The sequence below is a fragment of the Sciurus carolinensis genome, chromosome 9 (assembly GCF_902686445.1).
Source record: "Sciurus carolinensis chromosome 9, mSciCar1.2, whole genome shotgun sequence".
Taxonomy (NCBI): domain Eukaryota; kingdom Metazoa; phylum Chordata; class Mammalia; order Rodentia; family Sciuridae; genus Sciurus; species Sciurus carolinensis.
In genome coordinates, this window is record NC_062221.1 from 83515959 (window position 1) to 83527234 (window position 11276).

Consider the following 11276-nt stretch of genomic DNA (forward strand, 5'->3'; position numbering starts at 1 on the left):
GAAAAAAGAAAAAGAAAAGAAATTAAAGTCTCCTGAATTAAAAAAGAAGAAGAAGAAGAAGAAGAAGAAGAAGAAGAAGAAGAAGAAGAAGAAGAAGAAGAAGAAGAAGACTAGAAAACTGGGAAACTTAAACAGAAGTCCCAAATCTCTATCTGGGTTGATTAGTAAAGTATTTTTCTAGTCAAATCCAGTCTATAAAGAGAATGAGCAAGATTTTTTCTTTAAATGCAGAGATTTCAATTAAAGCTATAAGAAACATGAATAATCAGGACAATACAACACAATCAAAAGAACCAAACAATTTCCAGTAACTAACCCACCATAGAAATGGAGACTTATGAGCCAGTAGTTTAACTCAGTGGTAGAGCATTGTCTAGAATATGCCTGACAAAGAATTTAAAATAACCATCTTAAAGAAGCTCAGCAAGTTATAAGAGGACATAGGTAGACAACTAAATCACTTTATGAAATATATACAAACAAGATGAGAATATTAAAAAAAGACATGGTTAATGTTAAAGAATAAAATAGAAATTCTGAAACTGAAGAATACACTGGTTAAGCTAAAAAAATTTACAAGAAGGGTTCAACAGTAGACTTGATCAAACATGAGAAAGAACTGGTGAACTTTAAATCAGGTCTTTTGAAATCATACAGTTAGAGGAGCAAAAACAAAAAGGAATGAAACAGTGAAGAAAGCCTATGGGAATCATAGGACACCATCAACAAACCTATATATACTTTATTAGACTGCAAGAAGAAGAGAGCAAAGGGGAAGAAAGCTTATTTTTAAAATAATGGCTAAAATCTTTCCAAATCTAGGAAGAGAAAATCCAGATTTATCAAACTCAGGACGCTAAGTGAGATTAATCCAAAGAAGCCTACACTAGACACATTAAATCCAATTTCAGAAGTCCACAAAGAACTTTAAAGGCAGCAACAGAAAAGAAACTTAGCAGTTACAAGGAAAAGTCCTAAGAGTATTGATGGTTTCCTCAACTGATGTCTTACAGTCTAGAAAGCAGTGAGAAACATTCAAAGAGGTGAGGAATAAAACAAATGCCCACCAAGAAGACTTTACCCAGAAAAATTGTCTTTTAGAAACAAAGAAGAAATAAAGTCTTTCCCAGACTAACAAAAGCTGAGGAAATTCATCACAACTAGACTTCTCTTATAAGAAATGTTAAATGGGAATTCTTCAAATTAAAGTGAAAAGATGCTAAACATCAAGACAGTAGCATATGACAGGAAAGAAAGTTATTGGTAAGGTAAGAACATAGACATATGGAATATGGCAATAATGGATTGGTACTATGCAAATCACTTTTAGCTCTAGTATAAACTTGAAAATCCAAAAGTATAAAAAAACTGTAAACGCAAATATTCGATAATGGGTCCATAATATAAAAAGTTGTAAAATGTCACATCAATAACATAAAATATGTAAAAGTAGAAGAAAAATCTAGGGTTTTTTTAATGTGAATAGAGTTGTTATCAGGTTAAAACAGATGGTCGCAATTAATGTTTCACATAAGCCTCAAGGTTACCACCAAGAAAACACTTGTAATAGATATACCAAAATTAGAAAGCAATCAAAACACATCACCACCACAACTTTGACAAATCACAAAGGAAGGCATCAGAGAAGAAAAACAGGACAAAAGAACTACAAAACAGAAGACAATTAACATAAAAGCAACAGTAAACCTTACTTATCAATAATTAATTGAAATATAAATGGATTAAACTCTTCAATCAGAAGATAGAATGGCTGAATAGATGAAAAAAGAAGATCCAACTTTTATCTACAAGAGTCTCACTTTAGTAACGATATATATAGGCTGAGAGTAAACGGGTGGAAAAAAGATAACTCCATGCAAAAAGCAACCAATGAGACACAATAGACTTTAAGTCAAAAACTGTTACAAGAGATAAAAAGGTTATTATATAACAATAAAAGAAAAACATTTATCATAAATACAGCACCCCTTCATGCTCAAAACTAGAAAAACTAGAAAAACTAGAAAAACTAGGGATAGTGGGAACATTCCTTAACATTGTAAAGGCCATCTATGCTAAGCCCATGACTAATATCATTCTAAATGGTGAAAAACTGAAAGCATTCCCCCTAAAACTGGAACAAGGCAGGGATGCCCTCTTTCACCACCTCTATTCAATATCGTCCTTGAAACTCTAGCCAGAGTAATTAGACAGACCAAAGAAATTAAAGGGATACGAATAGGAAAAGAAGAACTCAAACTATCCCTATTTGCTGATGATATGATCATATACTTAGAGGAACCAGGAAATTCCACCAGAAAACTTTTAGAACTCATAAGTGAATTCAGTAAAGTAGCAGGATATAAGATCAATGCACATAAATCTAAGGCATTTTTATACATAATTGATGAATCTTCAGAAAGAGAAATTAGGAAAACTACCCCATTCACAATAGCTTCGAAAAAAATAAAATACTTGGGAATCAATCTCACAAAAGAGGTGAAAGACCTCTACAATGAGAACTACAGAACACTAAAGAAAGAAATTAAAGAAAACCTTAGAAGATGGAAAGATTTCCCATGTTCTTGGATAGGAAGAATTAATATTGTCAAAATGGCCATACTACCAAAAGTGCTATACAGATTCAATGCAATTCCAATTAAAATCCCAATGATGTACCTTACAGAAATAGAGCAAGCAATTATGAAATTCATCTGGAAGAATAAAAAACACAGAATAGCTAAAGCAATTTTTAGTAGAAAGATTGAAGCAGGGGGTATCACAATACCAGATCTTCAACTCTACTACAAAGCAATAGTAACAAAAACGGCATGGTATTGGTACCAAAATAGAAAGGTGGATCAATGGTACAGAAGAGAGGACATGGACACAAACCCAAATAAATACAATTTTCTCATACTAGACAAAGGGTCCAAAAATATGCAATGGAGAAAAGATAGCCTCTTCAACAAATGGTGCTGGGAGAATTGGAAATCCATATGCAACAGAATGAAACTAAACCCATATTTCTCACCATGCATGAAACTAAACTCAAAATGGATTAAGGACCTCGGAATCAGACCAGAGACCTTGCATCTTATAGAAGAAAAAGTAGGTCCAGAGCTTCAACATGTCGGCTTAGGACCAGACTTCCTCAACAGGACTCCCATAGCACAAGAAATAAAAGCAAGAATCAATAACTGGGATAGATTCAAACTAAAAAGCTTTCTCTCAGCAAAGGAAACTATCAGCAATGCGAAGAAAGAGCCTACAGAGTGGGAGAAAATCTTTGCCAATTATACTTCAGATAGAGCACTAATCTCCAGAATCTATGAAGAACTCAAAAAACTCTACACCAAGAATGCAAATAATCCAATCGACAAATGGACTAAGGAAATGAATAGACACTTCACAGAAGAAGATCTATAAGCAATCAACAAACATATGGAAAAATGTTCAACATCTCTAGTAATAAGAGAAATGCAAATCAAAACCACCCTAAGATTCCATCTCATCCCAATTAGAATGGCGATTATCAAGAACACAAGCAACAATAGGTATTGGAGAGGATGTGGGGAGAAAGGTACACTCATACATTGCTGGTGGGGCTGCAAATTAGTGCAGCTACTCTGGAAAGCAGTGTGGAGACTCCTTAGAAAACTTGGAATGGAACCACCATTTGACCCAGCTATCCCACTCCTTGGCCTATACCCAAAGGACTTAAAATCAGCATACTACAGAGATACAGCCACAACAATGTTCATAGCTGCTCAGTTCACAATAGCCAGATTGTGGAACCAACCTAGATGTCCTTCAATTGATGAATGGGTAAAGAAACTGTGGTATATATATATATATATATACACAATGGAATATTACTCAGACATAAAGAATGATAAAATTATGGCATTTGCAGGCAAATGAATGAAATTGGAGAATATCATGTTAAGTGAGATAAGCCAATCTCAAAAAACCAAAGGACGAATGATATTGCTAATAAGTGGATGATGACATATAATGGGGGGTGGGAGGGGTTAGTGTTAGGGTTAGAGTTAGGGTTAGGGAGGGGAGCAAGAATGGAGGAAGGAAGGAGTGTATATAGGGAAAAGAAGGGTGGGAGGGGTGGGGGGGAAGGGAAAAAATAACAGAATGAATCAAACAACATTACGCTATGTAAGTTTATGATTACGCAAATGGTATGGCTTTATGCCATGTACAAACAGAGAAACAACATGTATCCCATTTGTTTACAATAAAAAAAACATTTATCATGATGATATAACAATTATAAATGTGTATGTACCCAACATCAGAGTACCTAAATATATAAAGTGAGCACTGACAGATCTAATAGGAGAAATAGAAGACAATACATCAACAGTGGAAGACTTCAATATCTCTCTTTCAACAATGGCCAGACCATCCAGATAGAAATCAATAATAAAACAGTAGACCTGAATGACACTATATACCAAAGAACCTAAGAGACATTCAGAACATGCCACCAAACAGCAGCAGAATACATTCTTCTCAAGCATACACAGAACATTTTGCAGAAGAAATTACATGTTAGGTTATAATACAAGTTGGGACAAATTTGAGAAGATTGAAACCATAGTTGTGTCCTTCTGACTATGATGGAATGAAATTAAAAATCCATAATACAAGGAGAGCTGGATGCCTCATAAATATGTAGAAATTTAAAAACATGCTCTTAAATAACAGTTGCATCAAAAGGAAAATGAGAAAGCAACTTGAGAAAAATGGAAAAATAATATTGCAAAACTATGATATAAAGCAAAAGCAATAGTGAAGGGAAGTTTTTATCCATATGCATATATTGAAAAAAAGCAGGATATCATCTTCAAAAAAACTAACATTACAAGAAATTAGAAAAAGTATAAACTAAGCCTAAAGTTAGTCAAAGAAAATGATGATGATTGGAGTAGAAATAAACAACATAGCTAATGGAAAGTAATAGGAGAAAAAAAAATCAAAACTATAAACACATTCAATTAGGTTGTGGGATACAAAATCAACAAAGATTTTCATTTGTGTTTCTACACACTAATAAAGAACCATCCCCAAAGGAAATTGAAAGAGCAATATCATTTATAATAAAAATCAACAATAATAAAATACTTAGGAATTAGCTTACCCAGGGAGACTTTTACATAGAAAAACTATAAGTCACTGATGAAAAGATATTTAAAAAAACATAAATGGAAATATAGTCTATACTCATGGATTAGAAGACTTAATATTGTTAAGATGTCAATACTATCCAAGGTGATCTACAGATCAATGCAATCTCTATCAAAATCTCAATAACATTTTTCATAGAAATAGAAAAATTTCTAAAATTGATATGCAACCAACCATAAATGACCCTGAAGAGCCAAAGCAATCTTAAGAGAGAAGAACCAAGTTATAGGTATCACAATTCCTGATTAAAAATATATTTCAAGGTTAGAGTAATGAAAATACTGTGACACTGATATAAAAACAGACACATAGAACAAAGGAACAGAATAGAGATCTCCAAAATACACCCATGCAAAAAATGGTCAACAGATCTTTGATAAGGGTGACAAAAATGGATAATTGGGAAAGGTCAATTTTTCAATAAATGGTGTTGCAAAAATTGGATACCCACAGGCAAAAAATAAAATAAAATTGGACCTTTATTTTGTACCATACACAAAAACCAACTCAAAGTGGATTACATGTTAAAACATAAGACCTAGAACTATAAACTTCCCAGAAGAAAAGATGGGTAAAAATCTTCATGACACTGGGCTTATCAATGATTTACTAGATATGACCCAAGTAACAAAATCAAAATAAAAGTTTTTGTTCAGGAAAAGAAAGAACCAACAGAGGGAAAGGCAACCTACAAAGTGGGAGGAAATCTTTGCAAACCATGTATCTCATAAGGGACTACTATCCAAAATATTACCAAGAATGCCTACATGGCAATAGCAAAACAACCTCATTTAATAATGGTTAAGGGACTTGAACACATACTTCTTCAAAGGAGAAATGCAAAGGTACACAAAGGTGTATAAAGAGATGTTAAAAGGTATGTCAGAAGATGTTCAGTATCACCATCAGGAAAATGCAAATAAAAATCATGATGAAATATCACCTTACACCTGGCAGGATGGCTATAATTCAAAAAGTGAAAGATAAAAAATGTCGTTACGACTGTGGAGAAAGGAAACACTTGTATGTTGTTGGTGGGAATGCAAATTGGCTCAGACACTATGGAATATTAGAAATATGATCCAATGTTGTATGACGATCTCACTTGTAGCTATGTAACCAAAGGAACTGAAATCATATTTCAAAGAAATATCTGCACTCCCATGCTCATTGAAGCATTATTCACAATTGCCAAAATGTGGAAACAAGCTATGTGTCTGTCAATGGATGAAAACATAAATAAATTTTGGTATATGTACAATAAGATCATATTCAAACTTTAAAAAGAAGGAAATTGTACCATATATGACAACATGCATGAACCTTGAAGACATTATGCTAAGTGAAATAAATTGGTCACAGAAGAGCTGACATTGCATGATCCTACTCATATGAACCATCTGTAATAGTAAAACTCACAGAAACAGAAAGTAAAATGGTGTTTGCCACAGGCTGGTGTTAGATGGGGCAAGCAGTTATCATTCAACAGCTAGCAAGTTTTAGATGCACTAACTAAACTCAGAGATCTTATATCTGATGTTACCTATAGTTAACAACACTGTACTGTGCATTAGAATATGTACAGAATACAAAAAAAAGTAGATCTCCAGTTGTGTTTTTACCACAGTTAAAAATTTTTTAAATGTAAATATAAAAATAATATAGTTTACCTTAGGTGGTCTACTGACTGACTGATTAAATTATTAAATATGTTAAATTACTTTTTAGCTGTCAAAACCAGATTATATGGGCTTCAGGATAGAATGGTCTATACCTGATTGATTTTTAAATGTCACCTCAAGAATGATTGGCTCATGCAATCATATTGCTTAGGGATTTTTCACACAAGGTTCACATTTTATTTGCATTTGCATCTCCCAGGAAATAAATTTATGTTTTAAAATAAGAATGTAAATCTCTTCTCTGCCTTTTAGCTGGACTGTTGCTACTTTACTATTTGGGGAGACCCATCGTTTGCTTCCTGGTCAGATTGACAGCAGGCAAACTCAAAGAGTGTGACATGTTTGTCAAAAAACTTAATGATTTCAGATTGTTCTGAATTTCTGTCACTTTGTTTACTTTTGTTAGTTCTAATTGTACAAATGCAGCAGGAAGTCAAATGAATTTTTAAAAGGCAATGCTTTTTACTATGACCGGAAGTATAAAACAGACACTGATGTAAGGTGAGAAACTTATTTACAAAAATAAATCATTATAAAAGTCTTTTAAAACTATGTAAAAACACAGGAATCACTGAGAAATTAAATGATATCGGCTTGCTTATTCTTTTCTTGGATCACTTCTAGTCACATCAAAAAGTTTGCATAATTTGTGCTTATAACCCTGGTAAACTTCCGTATTGATTGAAAATACAAATAACACACAGCCCCCTCCTCACAACACAAGAATATCACAATTTTCACTGATTGCTTACAATTTGGATTTTTTTAAAGAAAGGGTGGTTAACAAGGAAAAGACTCTAGCCTGATTGTTTTTCTTGTGCATGTATGTAATAAAACCAGTAAAGATCTCCTCAATAATAAAAAAAAAAAAACTATAGGAGGGTTTACCATAATTATTTCATGGTTTGCATGTAACATTTTGGTCTCCCCATAGGAGTCTGTATCTCAGTTAAGGAAGGATGGGAAATGATAAGGAACAAACTCTTCCTGAGGAGGTCATTTGACTACCCATCCTGATTCTTCAACTGTCTTCCCTCATCAGCATGTTTCACTCTGGCTGCAGCAAACCCCCAATTTTCTTACCTTTCTAGTGGGTGCACTACACTCTTTCTTGCTTTTTTTGTATGTACTGTACTCTGCCTGGAAAAACTGCCACCTTCCAGCTTCCCCTGATGATCATCTAAGACCCAACTCTGGCACTACCATCCTGAAAAGGCCTTCCCAGAGAAACTTAGGATGAGTTTGTTACAAGTAGACCCTCTCTGAGTACTTCTTAAATGGGTCAATGAATTAGAATATGTCTTTGGCTGCTGTTTGCTATCATGTTTCCCCTGTTCACTTTCCTCTGGTTTTGCATCCATTTAGTGGTTAACACTCTTTATGAAAATTCCCATCCGTCCCTACTATGATATGGGGTAATCAAAAGGTTTAAATGGGGTTCCCACATCTGAGAACTGATATAGGCACTGAGCAACTGAAGCAGAGAGGTATCTCTCCTCCTACTCACAGAGACAAATTGCACCTCAGAAGCTCTTCCAAACAAGACTAGCAAGTCTTCAGGAGACCACTCATGCTTCCAACTCCAGCTTCAGGGTGCTCTGTTGAAAGGACAGGACCAAAGCCTAGCACCCGCACCAAAGGCCACCCGCTCCGTTTCCTCGTGGGCAGCATGCTGCTGAGCCCAGCCCAGCCCTCGCCCGCTTCCTCCCTCCCTCCCTCTCTCTCTCTCTCCCTTTCTCTCTTTCTCTTTCTCTCTCTATCTCTCTCTCTCAGCTGTTGCAACACAGCTCCTGGAAAGTGGGTGTGGGCGGGCACACCTCAAACCACACTGGCACGTGAAGCCAAGGTTGTCTGTACCTCTGTGTCTGGGTGGCTTATCTGGATGTTGCAATTTGGTTGAAAGGGGGATAACACTCTGCTTTGCTGTGGGGTCTATACTTACTTTTTCCTAGACAACCCTAATCTTTAAATATCTTGAACCCACTGCATTCTTCATTTGATTGCTTTTCGCATTGCTTTCTGTTGACATTTCCTTTGACGGGAAATGGTAAAGTACTTCAGGTAATGCTGCTATTCTGAGAAGGAATTAAACCACCTCAGTGTAGACAGGCCTGCTGTTGGCTCAATGGGCAAGCCACTGAGCAGACTGTGGCTTTTCCAAAATAGGCCTCACTTCTTCTTATGAACCTTAACAGATAAGAGAGAATCTTATCACTGCTCCTGCTTTACACTGATGAAGTGAGCTGCACCCTCTTTATCACACTATCTTTTCTTTCAACAGATAGTCTTTGAGCACCTACAACCACCATGCGGTGTGCTAAATGTTGGAGATACAAAGATGGGAGGTGACTATTGCCCCTTTATAATCTACCAGAAACCAAATGTGGAAATAACCACCCATAGTTGAAAGCACAATTAAAACAAGTAAGTCTAGGACATAGGCATATGTAAAGTGCTGTATTTAAACTTTTGGGGGAGGAAGCACCACTGAGAAACTGGCATTTGAGGAAGGATTTAAAAATAAGTAAATGGAGATGGAAGGAAAGGACTTTCTAGACAGATTTAAAAATAAGTAAATGGAGATGGAAGGAAAGGACTTTCTAGACAAGGGAACAACATGACAAAGCAGAATGGCATCAAAGAAAATGACATCTAAATTTTACTTTTATGGCTGTTAAACAATTTAGGTTAACTGTTTTCAAAATCCTTTATGTAATTATAATTGTTGTTGTTAATATTTTGTCATTTGAAATATCAGCCTCTGATAGAAGTGCTCTCTACACTATAATTATTTCAACCTTATCCTGTTATTTCTATTCATCATTTACCTCTATGCATTTTTATGTGATGTTAGTCAGTATTTAAACATTTCCCACAACTTTATCTTCTTGATGGATTGCCTATTTTATGAAGATAAATTAGTTGTCCTTGTCTTTATCTGGCTAGTGTTTTTGGTTCAAAATCTCACATTGTCTGATTTTGTAAATTACTTTCATTAAATAAAGTAGTTTAGTCTACAATTGGACTCCACCCTTCTGCCTGACCGCAAAAAGAAACAATGAACAATAAGCTCAATTTCTGACAATATGGTTTTAATGATAGAGATTAGTGAAGACTTGAATGTGGTGAATAAGAACTACGGAAAAAGAGAAAAATGGTAAATGTGTAGAAGTTCACATTATCCAAACCCACATTCACCCCTCCACCTCTTTGAGAGTCAGGAAATGTGAGTCCCCACAGAGCTGAGCTTTAGTCCTGGACAAACCATTAACACGTCCTGGATGCCCCCCATGCATAATTCCCAAGCAAAAGAATGGAACCTCCCCACCCCAGCCTGCAGGACCGCAGGTGGGAAAATGTGAAGGAAGACAGTTGGCCACAATTTCCTTTTGTTCTTTGCCTCTTTATCATTTTGGTAAAACCTTGAGGGTGGGTTGGAAAGAACTGAAATAAACAGTGCAGTATTGAACTAAAATAGGCCAGAAATCATTCTTTTTCTTCTTTCTTTTTTTTTTCTTTCTGGTACTAGTGATTGAACCCAGGGGCTCTTAACCACTGAGCCACATCCCCAGCCCTTTTTAATATTTTATTTAGAGAAAGGGTCTCACTAAGTTGCTTAGGGCCTTGCTAAATTGCTAGGGCTGGCTTTGAACTCACAATCCTCCTGCCTTAGCCCCCCAACCCACTGAAAATACGGACATGCACCACCATGCCCTGCACTCTTTATTTTTATTTCTGCTCAAAAGTCCAGGCTAGGAGGGCAATGAGAAATCAAGAGAGTGAGTCAGAGAGGTGTGGACAGACCAGAAACAAGAACTCCAGTCAGAGGGACCCCATAGAAGAGGCTGAGGACTACACAAAAGGCTACTCAGAGAACAAAGCAGCATGAAACATCTGCCAGACCCACATCTGGATTTGGAGCTTTGGGAGTGATTGCATCTTATATGCGAGAAGGATTTGAAACGGTGTGTCCAGATAGAAGACTGACAAACTGTATTTCCCAAAGATGGATGTAATAAAATTTGCTTTCCCACATGTTCTCCCACAATCTGACCTGGTCATTCCCATCAGTGTCCCTCCGTTTGAGTCTGGCCTGACCTTAGTGACTTATTTGGCTAATAGGAGGTGGTTGAAATGATAGGTTAGGTCATAAGAATCCTTGTACCTACCATATGACTCTCTTAGAATACTTGATCTTGATAAATGTTGACTAAAGTCGAAGATTATAGAAAATGTCATGTAGCGCCTCATTCCAATTCCTAGGAAATGCCAGAAATATGAGTTATCCTTCCTGAGAACCCAGACCAGTTGAGCCTTCAGATGCCACCAATTGATTACAACTGTATGAGCAGCCCAAGAGAACCTTCTAGCTGAGCCCACCCAACATCC